Source organism: Cavia porcellus, unplaced genomic scaffold, assembly GCF_034190915.1.
Source record: "Cavia porcellus strain 051 isolate PalLab524CR breed Dunkin Hartley unplaced genomic scaffold, mCavPor4.1 scaffold_2, whole genome shotgun sequence".
In the NCBI taxonomy this organism is placed as follows: Eukaryota; Metazoa; Chordata; class Mammalia; order Rodentia; family Caviidae; genus Cavia; species Cavia porcellus.
Genome location: NW_026947485.1, coordinates 113,437,955 through 113,454,743, shown reverse-complemented (window position 1 = coordinate 113,454,743; position 16,789 = coordinate 113,437,955). Strand labels below are relative to the sequence as shown.

The window sequence follows — 16,789 nt, the reverse complement described above, 5'->3', positions numbered from 1 at the left end:
TGATTCCTCTTACTGGGGATGCTGGAAGCAACACCTAGTGTATGCAAGTGTTTTCAGTTCACAATCCAAATCACATAAGTAAACCATAAAGGGCTAGAGCACACAGGTGACATTTTTGCAGTGTATTTCTGTGTACACAGGACTTTTGCCTATGTCGCCTTACTTAGTGTTTACAAGTACTCTGTAACATAATTACCATTTCCATTTTCAAATAAGTAAAATAACGTTCATAGAAATTAAGCAAATTTCTTAAGGCCACTAGTTTAGCTCATAGCCATTGCTCATGGGTTGTTTCCGCGTTCTAGCACCCTAGTGTAGGCTATGCCATGTAGTATGGCCTCACATGTGGGATTAGAGTGCAGGTGTGTGTGTGTGTGTGTGTGTGTGTGTGTGTGTGTGCAGATGCTATTCCATAGTCAATAAAATAATTTTTACATCTAGAACATTAGTCTTGTGAAGGAAACATCCCAAAAACTAAAATATAAACTCGAAAATAATCCCATTGTAAGTTGGGAGCTGATGCAAAACCAGACCTTCAGTCTAATATTTTATTACCTTGTTCTCTATCAAGGAAAAAAGTATGCATTTGGCTTTCCCTTGTAGCACAGCTTTTCATGCACTGGTTTAATAGTCCATCAAGATCTGTTCAGATAGATCTACTTCCCTCTTTCACATAAGAATAACAATTACCATGCTAGACTGGAAAGAATATCCTCTATCAAAAACTGCTTTGGCTAGCAGTTTTTATTCCCAAACAATTTTCTGCCATCATCTCTCATCACAAAATTGTATTTATGATAGATTTTATTTAGTCTATTTGACTGTAAAGTCTAGTAATTCCATTACTCCACTTTGCCTTCCAATTTTTCTTACTCAAAGTCAAGTTTCTGATTCCAGTCAAGTCGCTTTTGTTGCAGTGAATCTTGTATTCTAAGCTGTCACTCTCTGTACTTTGACTCCCCATCTCTTCTCTGTTGTATCCCCAACCACTTGTGCTCTGCTAGGATGCTATCTTTGCTAAGAAATATTACTAATGATAAGCCCTAAATTTTAAAAAATATTTTGGGGGGATCAACCAAGAAAGCAACGAGCCAGCCTTCCTGATAAGCGGCTCAAGCCAAGGGCATGCCAGGGGAAGAAAAGTCAGTGTCCCCCATAAGCCTACCTGCACATGGGCTTAGAATCAAGCATCATCCACCCATTAGTTAGCAACCAGTGGTTTCCAAGGTCAGCCTGAATTGATAGCAACTAAGGTACATAAAGCAACTAAGTGCTTGTATTGTGGGGTTGATTATGCTGATGTTGGGCCAGCGGTCTGAGCCTCTCTTGGGAGGATGACAGTATGTAATATAGCAAATATGGGGGATTTCCTTCTGTCTTCTCTTTGAAGTCCAATACTGTTCTCACTGTTTTGCTTTGTTCTGATTAGTTGTTTTGCTCTGATTGTTTTCTCATACTGATACTGTTTGCTCTGATTGTTTTGCTCTACTCAATATTCTGTTTTGATTGGTTTTATTCTGTTTTGGCATTGCTATATCTAATGGAATGGACAACTATTGTGAAGAAAACAAGATATACTATGGTATGTTATTGTTATCCTAGTTTCCTGCTCTGAAGTTCTGTACCAATTTCACTGCATTGTCTTGATTGGCTTTGTTCTGTCATGTTTTGTTGTAGTTTATTATCTTTAAAATAAAATAAAATAAAGTAAAAAGTGTTTTTGCAAGACTATCTTCCCTTGCCTCTGGTTTCAAATATCTGTCAATAAGAAGTTGACTGAATGAGTTCTAATTTTCTTTTTATGACATGTGAACATCTAAGGGATGCAATGTCACAGAATACAATTTTCACAAGGCTTTGATCTTAGGTAATGCCTCCATCAGCAGGCCAATGTTTTGAGATCACCTCAGATAATGTGTGCTAGAATTTTGCAATGATTTTTGCCTTTTTCCCAAAAACCCACTCCCTTGCCATAATGAAGATGATAGGGCTGTAAACTGAACTGTGATTTACTTCTGTTCCTCCCTTTAGCTCAGATAAACATGACCCAGATGAATCCTTTTTTACTTTATATAGGGTCATCATAGTTAACTCCTGCTACTAAGAAATAAAAGTTAAAGTAACTGTTGCAGACAAGCAAGGTCATTGTCAAGATTGTTATTAGATCCTGGATTTTCTGTTCACTGCTGGCTCTGAGCTTCACTCTGTGCCCTCAGATTCCAATTTCTAGGGCCAATTCCAGACTTTCTGCTCCACAGGAAGCTGTGGTGGGTGGTGGGCAGTGCCTCTGGCAGGTAATGCGCTCTGAAGGTTCCCATGTCTCCTCTGCAGATCACTGAGTTCTTCCTGGTCTTTGTTTAAATGTTATTTGCTGACTAATTTCTGCTACTCAGTTTTCTTATTTGCAATGTAGATTTGGCAATGAGCACGAGATTCAAATGTGGAACTCGTCACAGTAAATTTACTACAGATTGAGCTACAGTCGGTGGTAGGATGAGAAGAGTCCAGTCCTGTTTATCTGTAGATCTTGAATGCTTTTCAAGTTAGGCCTTGTTGAGAATCTGTGGTTTGGAAGATTTTCTCTCCCCCTCTTGCCTAGTATTATGTGTTACACAACTATTCCACGTAAAGCCTTTACCAAAAACTCAGCACTAAGGGGAAGGGGTGGGTTAATCAAGGGGTGTGGGAGGATACTAGGCTGAATTGGAATGCAAAACTTTGGGACTCAGGAGAAAGAAAAGAAAAAGAGCAACTTTTTAGAACTAGAGGTGCCATGGAAGCAAAAGATCTAGCTGTAAGCAAGAGGTAGAAGCCATGTTTGACTAACACAGGAGCAGAGAGAATACAATAGCCTAGAGGAGGGAGGCGTGAGCATATTTAGGAAGAGCTGGCTGCTGTCTGAGTGAGCAGCCTACAAAGCTCTGCTTCCAGGGAACACTGAAGAGTCTGAAGCCTCCACTCTAGGCTTGAGAGAAAACAGCACAAAAACTGTAAACAGTATATTAGCTTGTTAAACCAATGACATGGCTGTGTTTGGAAATTCACTCATCCTCTGAGTGACTGTAAACAGAATACGTCAAGAAGTAAAAGTCCTCCAGGACTCCGGGAATATTCTAGATAAAGTTTTCATCAAAGCATGTTGGAACTTTAAAATAAAGCCGGCTCATGGCTGTTACGGTTGATACATTGTGTCAATTTGAGAAGTTTAGAAGTTTAAGGAAGCAACTCAGCAGGGAGTCAGGGTCCTTACTCTGCACACATCCTGGGACTGTGCAAGAGGAGGGCACAGAGCCCGTGAGAATGCTGCATCTGCCCTGGTAGGTGTAGCCTGCTTACAATGCAAGGGAGGATAAGAGACTTGTTCTTCCCTCTTTTTGCTCTTGCTGCTTCTGGCATCTAGAAGTGTTGCCCATGGGCCACGCCACCCTGCCTTGGAGTCAGCTGATTATCAACTGAAACCTCCACAAGCTGTGAGCTAAATAAACCTTTCCTTTCCTAATTTTGGGTGTCTGGTATTTTTTCTCAGCAATGAGAGAAAAGTAACCAAGCCAATGGCGAAGGAATTATACTTCTAACACTGTATCCTAAAAGATAATTTTTAATAACTGCACAAAAACTTTAACACAGAAATGTCAATATTATATTTTTGTGGTTAAAAAAAGTGATCAACTTGGAATCTAAAAGAAATACCCATAGAATAAATAGTGAAAATGCACCATACGTATTAGTCAGCTTCCCAGTACCTGGGATGCAGTGCAGGACACCTATGACTTATAGGAGGAGAGATTACACTTGGCTCTGAATTTCAAGGGATATCAGCAGCCCCATGGCAAGAACAGCATCGTGCAAGGCTTGGTGGAGGGAAGATGCTCCGTTTCACGGCAGCCAGGAAGCAGAGACAGAGAGGAAGGGGCCAGGGACCAGATACAGAGCCAAAGTTCATGACCCCACCCAGACACACCAGACACATCTCATGGTCTAACCCAGAAGTAGCCATTACTAGCCACTTAGGCATTTCTTCTTATATATTTTAATTATGGATGACAAAGTGAAAAGCATAAACTTTTAGTGATAGTTTAATATCATACAGTGCACAGAGCGTCAGCAGGATACACAATGGTTCTATTCTCAAGTTCTCTATAAAGAGATTGGGAAACAGTATAATGGAATGTTTGAGGAGTCAAGATCTATATGTGGCTGTCATTTTTACTAATTTTGTCGCTGTGGACATTTTATTTAAATCCTTTGGGTCTCAGTTTCCTCATGTGCGTATATGCAAAGTAATACCTCACATAGCTATTCCAGAAAGTGAATGAAATAATTAGGGTTGTATGGAACAGTCATGGTACCTGACAGACTTTAGCTGTGCCTTCTTTTTCAATACTGAGCCTTCACATTGAGTTACATCTCTAGGCTTTTTCCCTTTTTATTTTGAGTTAAGTTTTCATTAAGTCATTAAACTGCCCAAAGTGAGATTAGATCGCTGAGATTAGCAGAATATGATTCCACAGCCAGTCAGCTATGCATTATTTGTATTTTAAAAAGTGATATATTGCCGATATGCTGGTCCCCTCCTGATTGCTGAGTGCCCTAGAATGATCACATTACCCCTGTGACATGGCAAGCTTGGAAATGCAGATTTTTCTGAAGATCATAAAATCTGGGAGACGTTACCTTCAAAGACATTTTCTCCATTCACTGAGGGTTACAAAGTTGTCTTCTCTAAAAACAAAATGGAAAAAGAAAAAAATGTGAGAAAAATGCACTGAACTGACTTCATGAATGTTTCAGTGTCCTGCAGGTGATCAGTGCCTCTCTATTTCAGTGTTTATCTTAGCTCCACAGGAGAGCAAGGGGTGGAACGAAAGTGAGGCCCCTGGAAAATAAAGCAGCTCACCCCAGTTTTTCCTAGTGCAATCTACCCAGAAGACTGTAAGACTGAAGAAAAGCTTGAATTTTTGCTCTGCAATTACTGGAGCCAAAATTGGGAAAAATATTAAGTTTATGAAAATTGTTTCCTATCTATGAATCAGGATGATTAGTGACTATTTCAAAGGGGGAGGATTGGATGAAGTGTTATTTGCACAAAATATGCAGTATGTGGCAGGCATCCACTGAACAATAGCTGTCATTGTCCAACAACCAAGGAGAAAAGTGAAAAGGTTTTCTTTTCTTTTTTAAAAAAAAATTGTTATTATTTTGAAGGTAGTAAAATACAACAGAACAAGACAGAACAAAGCCAACTGAGATAGTGCAGTAAAATTGGTACAGAACGTCACAGCAGGTTACTGGGATAACATAATAGGTACCATAGTGAAATCTCCTTATCTTCACAATAGTTGTCCATTCATTCAGGCATAGCAAAACCAAACCAAAAACAAAACAGAATAAAACCAATCAAAACAGAATATTGAATAGAGTAATGCAATTAATCAGAACAAAACAAAACAGTGATAACAGTATTTGCCTTCAAAGAGATGGTAGAAGGAAATCCTCCCTATTTGCTATACTGTATGTGGTAAGCCTCCCAAGAGATGCTCAGACCGCTGGCTCCCATTTGCTAACCGGGTGGACGGGGTGTGCGTGTCTTTGAGTCTACGCCTGTGCAGCAGTAGGCTCACGGCTGCTTAACAGGGAAGTGAGCAGGTTCCTTTGTTTCCTAATGCCCTAAATTCCAACATGGGCACGGATCTCGGGAGACGCTGGCTGGTTATCCCCCTGTGGCGCCCGCCATTTGCTCAAACCACGGCTAGGGGAAGCCGTTTTCATGATGAGAGTAACTGCCAGCAGTTACATGTGCACTCTGTAGATGTGATCAGCTAACCATCACGGTGGCTTCAGGGTTTATGTCTCAGCCACTCCCTCTCACTGGGACCCAACACCTGACCCTGCTGCATAAGGGAGGTGCAGATTTTAGGGGGTTAGGTCCAAGCCAGAAGGCTCCGAGTGGGAGGGCACAGTGAGAGGAGGGGCCAGGGAGATACGCCCTCCCAGGCCCCATCTCCCGTGATCACCTCCTCCCGGCGCCGGCCCCCAACAACACATTTAGCTAGAGAGCTCCCTTGGTCTAATCATCTTCCAAAAAGTCATGCTTTTGAGCACATGAGGGCCTTTAGAGGATATCCAGATACACAACCTAACACTGCTTTGCTTGCAGGGTGCTAATAACAAGTGTGAAGTTTAAGTAAGGGTAGCTTTGGAGCCCCTTGAAGTCCTATTCACACCTGTATTGTACAAGCTGCTCTAACTAAAATGAGCTCTTCAGTGACAAAAACCAGTTTTGTGCATTCCCAGTTCCCTGGCTCATATAAATGTGCAAAGCATGCAGCCCACGAACACTGTCTGCCTCACAAGATGTGGAATCAGTGCCATACCAAGTGGAAATTCACTGTATTTAAAACTTCGGTGGCTACAAAAAAATGAATTAATTTCATGATTAATGATACAAGTATTTTCACACTTGGAGGTCAATTTTATTGTGATTATCAGGATTATCTATGAGTTGTTTTTTTTTCTTTGTTTGATGTTTTGTTTTTCTTTGTGTTGTTTTGAGACAGGGTCTTGCTGTGTAGTTCAGGCCAGCTCTGAATTCACTATGTAGCCCAAGCTGCCTCTAACTCACAGTGATACTCCTGGTTTGGCCACCCGAGGGCTGGGATCCCTGGTGTTCACCACTACACCTGGCTCCCCCAAGTTTCGTATGAAGAGAGAAGTGCCAGTTTCGCAGAGTTTCATGGATGCAGTGTTGATGCCTGTGGGTCTCCCCTGCCTGCTGACCTTGGTTTCCATCACTGTCTGCTGCTGCACTGTCCCCATCAAACTAATCACAATTCAGTCCATTCCTTTCATCTGGACTGGTTCGAGGCTCATGTCCACAGAATAAATCAAATCCACAGAAATCTAAACAGACCATCAGATAGTGGAAATCACCAGGGACCAGCCGTGGTCTGCAGAGCGTGGCCGAGCAGCCGCAACGGGGCTAGCCTCAGACACACTGGCATTTACAGTTAGTAAACCATGAGCCCTGGAACAAGAGCCTGACAGTACAGCCTTCCCACCACATTCTCCTCTGCACTAAGAAATCAAATGCCAAAGAATATTTTAGGTCATTATGGTGAGTCTGTTGGAACCACATGAACAGTGGTTAAAATAGTATTTCTTAATTTATGAATTACCTTGAGGTTTTCCAGGGGCAAATCAGGGATTGGGGACTGCAGCACAGGATTTATTTTTTCTAATTATGTATATATTTTAGGAATAACACTTTGACATTATTTAAAACAATCTTGTACAGTTGTTCTGTGGCCTTTAATCTTCCAAGGTATCATTAACAGGAATTGGGTGATGGAAATGTGATATTTGGGACTGTGTTTTGATGTTGCAACAGAAACAGAGCAGTTAGAAAAGTATGTAATTTCCCTTAGACTCTTCAGTAATGCAATGTGACTTTCCTTAAAAACACTCTGCTCATCTTAATAGCTGCCAATAAGTACCTACTGCAGAATGAGTATGCAGCATTTCAAGGGAGCAGACTTTGCTATGTGCAGGAACTGTCAATGTTTATTTCTCTCTTTTTGCAGGTCTGTTTTAAGTGTTTCAACATAGCTTTGAAATAAATGCTAATCAAATACTGTCTTCAAGACTGCGGTGAGAGGGAGTGAGAGTCTGTGATGTGTGTTATGCATTTTCTGCTGGAATCCTCCGCGGTTGGATGTTGCCCTCCCAGGATCCTGGAAAGAAGAGCCTCTTTGGGGAATGTTGTTCCTTACTGAGTGACAGCTTCTCTTCCCAAATCAAACTAGATAGTGGAATTCACATCTCTTCATGACCAAGATTACCATGAAACACACAAAGTGAAATTATTCTATGCACTACATGTGTGTGTGTGTGTGTCTGTGTGTGCATGTGGGTGTGCAATGATTACCACATACAGGAGCAGCTGGAGGCTACAACATAATTTTGAACACCACTTTCCTGACTGTTAGACAAGCATTTGTCTTGTAAATCAGAAGGAAAATGAAATAACCTACTAGGGAAAGGTTTTACAAAGATAGGTGAATAACCTACATCTATACTGTGGAAGAAAAGTAGAACTCTTCTCAAGATAGAAATTTAAAAATAAGTGATAAGGGGCTGGGGATTTAGCTCAGCAGCATGAGCACTTGCCTTGCAAGCAGGGGGTCATGAGTTCAAACTCCAGTACTGATAACAAAAAAATAAATAAATAAATAAATAAATAAATAAGTGATAGGATCTGAAAAATCTTTTTTAAGAATATTCATCAGGAACTTGTGGAACAAATTTGAGTTTCTTATAATCAAGGATGACTTACAGTTCCCCAGGACCTCTGATACCTGGTGTCAGCCTTAATCCAGAGATAAGCGGGCGACCATCGGAACCACAGGAAGTTCAGCCTGCACCCTGCAAATACAGAATGCAGGGGGACGATGTTGCACAAAGTGAAGTGATTACAAAAATCAAAGAAAGTAGAATTTCCACACAGCAGGACCATTAATGGAAATGCATGGGTTTTTTTTTTTTTTTTTCTTATCTCACAAGAGGGTTTCTCAACCTTAGCACTACTGACATTTAGTGACAGGTGTCTTGTGCTGTGTGTTGAAGGATACTTTGCAGCATTTCTGGCCTTGGATCAGCAAGAGGTAGTGGTCTTCCACTCCCTTTTGACTATGCCACCCCCAGTGACCCTCTATCAATCCAGGTAACTGGGTGGCCAGAGAAACAAAACCCAACCATATGCTGTCTAAAAGAAACCCATCTAACCCAAAAGGATACTCACAGACTGAAAGTCAAAGGGTCAAAAACAATACTTCATACAACAGGAACAAAAAAAAAAGCGGGAATAGCATTCTGTTTGCAAACAATGTGAACTTGAAACCAATAATGATCAGAAGGGATAAAGAAGATCACTACATACTGGTTAGGGGAAAACTTCAAGAGGAAGAGATAACTATCTTAAATATATCTGCACCAAACTCCAGAGCACCCAGTTGTATAAAATAAGTATCAAAAGAAATGAAAAACCAAATTAGCAGTAAGATAATTATAACAGGAGACCTTAACACACCATTGACACCAAGGGACAGATCGACCACACAGAAAATCAGCAAAAAAATAAAAGAACAGAATCATACCTGTGAACAAATGGACTTAATAGACATATACAGAGTATTCTGCCCAACAACAACAGAATACACATTCTTCTCAGCAGTACATGAATCATTCTCTAAAATAGACCATATATTAGCTCACAGAAACTATTTAAATAAATACAAAAGAGTTGAAATTTTCCCTTTCATGTTATTGGATCATAGCACTATAAAATTAGAAATTAATGTTAAAAGATACTGCAAAAACCCCACAAACACATGGAAACTTAATAACACACTCTTGAGTAATCAGTGCATCAGAGGGGAAATTAAACAATACCTAAAAGCAAACAAAAACACAAATACAACTTACCAGAATCTGTGAGATGCAATGAAAGCTGTCCTCAGAGGAAAATTTATTGTACTGAGTTCTCACATCAGGAAAACAGAACAAATACAAAAAAATAACCTTATGTTACACTTCAAACATCTACAAAAAGAAGAGCAAGTCAAGCCCAAAGCCAAAACAAGAGAGGAAATTACAAAAATCAGACCAGAAATGAATGCAATAGAGACTAAGAAAACAACCCAAAGAATCAATGAAAGAGTTGATTCTTTGAAAGAATAAATAAAATCAATAAGCCTCTAGTCAACCGTACTAAAAAAAAGGGGAAGAAAAAGGTGAAATTCATGGAATAGGAAATGAAAAAGGCCAAATCACTAGAGACTCTGTAGAAATACGGAAGATCATCAACACCTATTTCTAATACCTCTACTCTCAAAGGTTTGATAACACAAGAGAAATAGACAGATTCCTAGAAACATATGAAGTATCAAAGCTAGGTCAAGAAGAAGTGGAACTGCTGAATTTCTATTAATGAAACTGAAAACATAATTAAGTCCTTACCTATATAGAACAGCCTAGGCCCAGATGGATTCACTGCAGAATTCTGCAAGAAATACAAAAAAGACTTAACGCCAACATTCCTCAAAAGCTTCAATGAAATTGAAAGGGGAGCAATTCTTCCTAAGTCATTCCTGGAAGCAAATATTGCTCTACTACCAAAACCTGAGAAAGACCCAGCTAAAAAAGAGAACTATAGACCAATCTCCCTAATGAACACAGATACAAAACTCCTCAATAAAATATTGGCAAAATAGGGTGCAACAAATCATCAAGAAGATTATATACCATGACCAAGTGGGACTCATTCCAGGCATGCAGGGATGGTTAAACATACGTAAATCAATAAATGTAACCCACCATATCAATAAAGCCAAAAGTAAGAATCATATGATCATTTCTATAGATGCTAAAGTTTTGATAAGGTCCAACATTCATTTATGATAAGAACTTTACAGAAAATTGGAATGGATGGTCTTTACCTCAACATAATAAAGGCCATCAATGACAAACCAACAGCCAGTATCATACTAAGTGGCCAAAAACTGAAGGTCTTTACTTTAAAATCAGGCACAAGACAAGTATGTCCTTTATCACCACTCCTATTTAATATAGTACTGGAAATACTAGCCAGAGCAATTAGACAAGAGAGAAATAAAAGAGGTAAAGATAGGAAAAGAAGAAGTTATTATTGTTTGCACATGACATGATACTCTACATAGAAGACACCCAAAACTCCATTGAAAGACTCTTAGATATAATAAATAAATTCAGTAATATAGCTGGATACAATATCAATACTCAAAAATCAATAGCATTCCTATACACTAACAATAAAATCACAAAGAGAGAAATAAGAGAAGCCACAACCTTCATGCTAGCAACCAAAAAATTGAAATACTTAGGAATTCCTCTCATGAAATACATGAAAGACCTATACAGGGAAAATTATAATACACAGAAAAAAGAAACTGAAGACAATCTCAGAAAATGGAAACACATCCTTTGCTCATGGATAGGAAGAACAAACATTGTGAAAATGGCCATTCTCCCAAAACTCTTATACATATTCAATGCAATCCCAATAAAAATACCATCAACATATCTCATAGATCTAGAGAAATCACTCCCAAAATTCATCTGGAGCAAGAAGAGACCTAGAATAGCAAAGACAGTTCTAAGCAGCAAACGCAAGGTAGGAGGCATCACAATCCCTGACTTGAAGTTATACTACAAAGCAACAGTAGTAAAATCAACAAAGTACTGAAATCAAAACAGAGCCGAAGATCAATGGAATAGATTAGAAGGTACAACCACAACTACAAACACACTCAACCACCTTATCTTTGATAAAGGAGTCAAACAATGGAAGAACGACAGTCTCTTTAATAAATGGTGTTGGAAAAGCTGGCACTCCACATGCTGAAAACTAAAACTAGACCCATGTCTGTCATCATGTACTAAATTAAAATCTAAATGGATCAAAGATCTAAATATTAAAACAGAAACACTAAATCTATTGGACAAATTTGGTAAAAACCTTGAAGACATAGGAGTAGACAGAGAATTCATGAACAGGACTCAAACCACCTGGGAAATACTTCCCAGAATCAATAACTGGGATCACCTCTTATTAAAATGTTTCTGCATGTCAAAAGAAATCTCCAGCATAGTGAAAAGAAAACCCACAAACTGGGAAAAAATCTTAGTGAACTGTCCCCCCAGACAAAGGAATCCTTTCTAAAACATATAAAGAATTTTTTAAAAAATCAGACCCCCAAAATTCAAAGATCCAGTCCAAAAATGGGCATCTGAGATGAATACACACTTCTCAGATGAAGAAATATAAATGGCAAATAAATACATGACAAAATGTTCATCATCATTGGTTATTAGGGAAATGCAAATCAAAACCACACTGAGATTTCATCTCACTCCTAAAAGAATAGCCAGGATCAAAAAAACCACCAAGACAAATGCTGAAGAGGCTGTGGGGAAAAAGGAACTCTCCTGCACTGTTGGTGGGAGTGTAGACTGGTGCAACCATTGTGAAGGTCAGTCTGGAGATTTCTCAAAAAGCTGGGATTGAAAGTCCCATTTGTTCCAGCTATTTCACTTCTAGGCATATTCCCAGAAGAACTGAAAACATCGTACCACAGTGATATATGTGCACCCATGTTTATAGCAGCACAATTTGTAGTAGCAAGATCTTGGAAACAACCTAAGTGTCCATCAACTGAGGAATGGATAAAAAAGATGTGGTATTTTTATACAATGGAGTACTACTCAGCTATAAAGAAGGATCACATTGAGATATTTATAAATAAATGGAGGTTGAGACCATACTCATAAGTGAAATACATCAAACTCACATGTATGAACACCAAAGTTTCCCTAGTGTAAGAAATGATATAAATACATAAAAGTATGTGGTAATTCCCATTATATGGCTTTGAAGCCTTATAAAGTTTTCACTCATTTACTGGAATGGTTTTATTCTGGGCTGCTTGATATTATTGTCTGTGATGATATGAATAGCTATTTTGAAGAAAACAAGACATCATAATAGCTAGTGCTGATTTAATATCATTTTGTTTTGAAGTTCCATCAAACTGTTGATCTTCTGTCTCCATTGCTTTTATCATGTTGTATATTCTTGGATTTTATTATATGTGATAGTATAAACAAAATTTTTATAGGTAAAGAGATAATATAGAAACCATTGTTGATTTTCTGTTAGCTGGTTCTAAATACCTTGTAATGCTTTCATCCTCTTGAGTGGTTTCACACTGTCTTGATATGTTTGATGCTATAGTATACAAAGTTATATTCAAATATTTCAAGAAAAGAGACACTATGGTAACCACTATTAAGTCGAGTTATCTTGTCGTGAAACACTATGTGGCTTAAATTGTTCTGTTCTGACCTGTATTGTTATGTTGTTATGTCCTCTTTTATCTCAATCTCCCCCTTTTTAAAAATTTATTTACTTTTGATCATTATTTTTTAATTAAGGGAAAAATTTTTAAAAATTAGCAGTATATATTATGGTAACTTTTTTGATTTCCTGTTAACTTGAGTTGAAGCCCTGTATTGCTCTCACCATCTTGTTTTGACTGATTTTACTCTATTCTGTTCTGTTTGATAATATCAATTTTGAGGGTACAGGCAATTACTTTGAAGGCAATAAGATTCACTATGATGCCCATTCTGCTTTGACTATTATCTTCTTTTGAAGTTCCGTAATGTCTCCAATGTTTAGGTTTTATTGGTTTTGTTCTATATTGTTTTTTACAATTTTATTATACCTGATGATATAGGCAATTCTTTTTAAGGTAGCAAGAGGCATTATGGTAACCATTGTTGATTACATTGTATTCTGTTTTTACATCATGTACTATGTTCATCCTTTGTTTTGACTGACTGCTTTGTTTTGTCATCTTTGGTTTTACTCTCTTTCAAAAAAAAAAAGTAATAAGAACTGTGGGAGTAATAAAGCCCAAAATGTGTAAATGTTATTGTAAAAAAGAGAGGAAAAGAAAGTGCTCTAAAGGATACAACTGCAAGTGTGTTTAGGTGTGTAAGATAGATGACCATATTACTTAGTTTTTGTTGGATCATTGAACACAACTGTTTGCAGTCTCACTGTTTAATGTCCACTTTGTATGCTTTAATTTTGTAACTTGAACAACTATTTCTAAAATGGCTATGTAATCTATTAACTAGTGATTTCTTACTGTTTATGTTTTTTTGAAATTCTGTATTACTTGTACCCTTTTACTTTTTTTTCTCTTTAAATAAATTTTTTACATAAAAAAGTTATTTCTTTGAAAGAATAAATAAAATTGATAAACCCCTAGCCAATCTTATTTTAAAAAGGAAAGAAAAAACTCAAATTCATGCAATAAGGAATGAAAAAGGTGAAATCACTACAGACTCTGTGGAAATATAGAAGATCATCAATATCTATTTCAAAAACCTCTACTCTCATAGGCTTAATAACAGAAGAAATGGACAGATTCCTAGAAACATATGAGTTATCAAAGCTGAGTCAAGAAGATGTAAAACTTCTGAATAACCCAAATTCTATTAATGAAATTGAAAATGGAATTAAAACTTTACCAACAAAGAAAAGCCCAGGTGGGCTTCACTGTGGATGAATTCAAATGGATTCTCTGTGGAATTCTACAAGAAATACAAAGAAGACTTAATGCCAACACTCTTCAAACTCTTCAATGAAATTGAAAGAGAAGCAATTCTCGTTAACTCATTCCTGGAAGCAAATATTACTCTAGTACCAAAACCAAAGAAAGACACAGCCAAAAAAGCAAACTACAGGCCAATCTCCCTAATGAACAAAGATGCAAAAATTCTCACCTTGTTTTGAAGGCCTGTATGGTCACTGTTTTGGGCTCTTTGTTATTGCTTTTTTTTTTTTTTTTTTTTTTTTTTTTTGTCTTTTTCCTTTTTATTGGTTCCAGGGATCGAACTCACGACCACCTGTTTGCAAGGCAGGCGCTTATGTAGCTGAGCTAAATCCCCAGCCCCTGTGTTGTGTTTTTCTAATAATCTGTTTTATTTTGTTTTTTCCTCTAATACAGAAAGGATAGATATATATGTAGAGGCTAGCATATGCCTAGAACGTCTAAATAGTTTATGAGAATCGATTATATTACGTGTGATGAAATGAACAGCTACTTTGAAGAAAAACAGACATTATGGTATCCATTGCTGATTCCATATTGTGATGCTGTGGAATCCAGTAATGCTTTTATTCTTTGTTCATGGTGATTTTAGCCTGTTTTGGGTTGTTTAAATTCAACATACATGAAAGTATGGACAGTTATTTTGAAGAGAAGAAGAGGCATTATGGAATCCATTGTTGATTTTCCTATTGTCAGGTTTTGAAGGCCTGTAATCCCTTCATTACTCTGTTCTGATCAGTTTAGTACTATTTTGTTCTTTATGAATGCATTGTATGTAAAGATATGGGCAACTATTTAGAAAAAAACAAGAAACATTATGGTAGCCACTGTAGATCTCCTGTTTCTTTGGAGTCTATGTCACTTACATTTTTTTCATCTGATCTGCTTTGTTCTGTTTTGTTGTGTTTAGTTTTACCCTCTTTGAGATAAAAAAAAAAAAAAAAAAAGAATACTTACAACTTGCCCTTGAAGTAGGAATTGGTACTTCTGGCCACCATGATACTGAGAAATCTTGTCATTCTTCTGAAGAGAATTTAAAGAACTTGGACTACAGACATGGAGAATTATACAATTACCCCATCATCTTCCACCATGCAAAGTATTGTATACTATTGCAAAAGTTTTACTGTAAAGAAGCAAAACTTTGTGAAGAGATGGAGTAAGAAAGATGAAGTTTGATCTGTGCATGTGGATAAGCACAAGTAAAGAATGATGGAGGATGAGTAACACAGGCCTGGAGGCACACACTCAGCCTTCCTGCACTTGTGCGGGAAAGAGGGAACAGAGCCCTGCAGCCGGTGGGTCACTGCCAGTGTCGGGCCGCTCTGACGAAAGGGCAGCACTGCTTCCTCAGGGCGTGAGGAGTCAGAAATACCTAAGAAGTAGATATCCAGAGCACTGCGTGTTCCAGAGCTTTAGGTGTAAGTGGATGCACCAGGAACAGGCATGTTTATGAGCATCTGTTCTCTGTGATGCTTCCTTTCTCTCCCATCTATGGACAGAGCTGGAGAATTCCCAGGTTTTCATTGTGCTGGCTCGGGGAAAGATCACCCTGAAGTCTGGAAGGAGCCAAAGACCTAAATTAATTTAATTTTAAAAATACAAAAAAAAATACTTTTATTAGAAGATATACCCACAAAAAGTCTGTTGAAATCAAGAGCTAAAAAAAGGGATGGTTAAAAGAATTGAAAGGAAAGCTAGGGGAGGCAAAGCTAGTTTGGGGATTATTTTGGAAACAGGTTTTGGGACGGACAAGAGATATTTTGGGGAAGGGAGTATTGACGGATTTTACAGAAATAGATGTACAGAGCAGATTTCTATCCATCATGGTGATACTGCAGACAGACCCTGGTAAGCACTGACATTTTCCTCCAGCTGCAGTGCACCTGATCGTATGTGACACTCAGAGGAACAGACTCCATTCCCAGGATGGGTGCACACATTCCAGCAAAAGCCGGTACATGGAGCCAGGATATATGCATGGGCCTGGGAAATAAAGCATTTTCCTTCCAGTAAAGCATCACTGCCTTCTCTGGAAGGATGCTTCACCCTCCCAGTTCCTCCTCCTCTCTCGGCTTCCTGGCTACCACGGAACAAGTAGCTCTCCCTTGGAGTCAGCTGATCATAGAGAAAAACATGAGCTTAAATAAACTCATCATCCGTTAAGTTGTGGCTGTTGGGTTTTCCTCCCAGCAAGGAGGAAAGTGACTGAGAACGCCAAAGAAACTAAGCTATGTGAGAGCCAGACAACGGTATTCATGCATTGTTCTTTGGATCACAGGTCCCACGCTTCCTTTCAGCTTCAGTCACAACAAGAGAGCCCCTGAACGTTCAGATTCACCTTGCCCTGGTAGCCGCCCCCCAGGAGCACCTTGCCAGAGAGCCCCACCCCACTCCATAACAGCAGTACAATCAAAAGCAGGAGTGGTGGGGTTAAAGCCCTTGGGCAATTTTCAATCACAGGGCAGCAAGCCAGGGTCACAGGTTCCAGATTCCAAGCTATGAGGCAGCAATACTGTGGGAGGCGAGCCGGGGGCTGCTGGGAAGTCTCAGAGAACCTGCAGCCAGGTGCC

The 16,789-nt window shown here is 38.6% G+C and overlaps 1 long non-coding RNA gene across 1 annotated transcript in view; it reads left to right on the top strand.

Annotated features, from left to right (window-relative positions):
- LOC134475261 (uncharacterized) overlaps positions 1-13,734 on the top strand; it is a 28,138-nt gene extending 14,404 nt beyond the window's left edge. Inside the window, exon 3 of the long non-coding RNA XR_010046322.1 lies at positions 7,581-13,734. This is a non-coding gene — a long non-coding RNA (uncharacterized LOC134475261). The remainder of the gene's footprint in view (positions 1-7,580) is intronic.
- Positions 13,735-16,789: the final 3,055 nt, after the last annotated feature.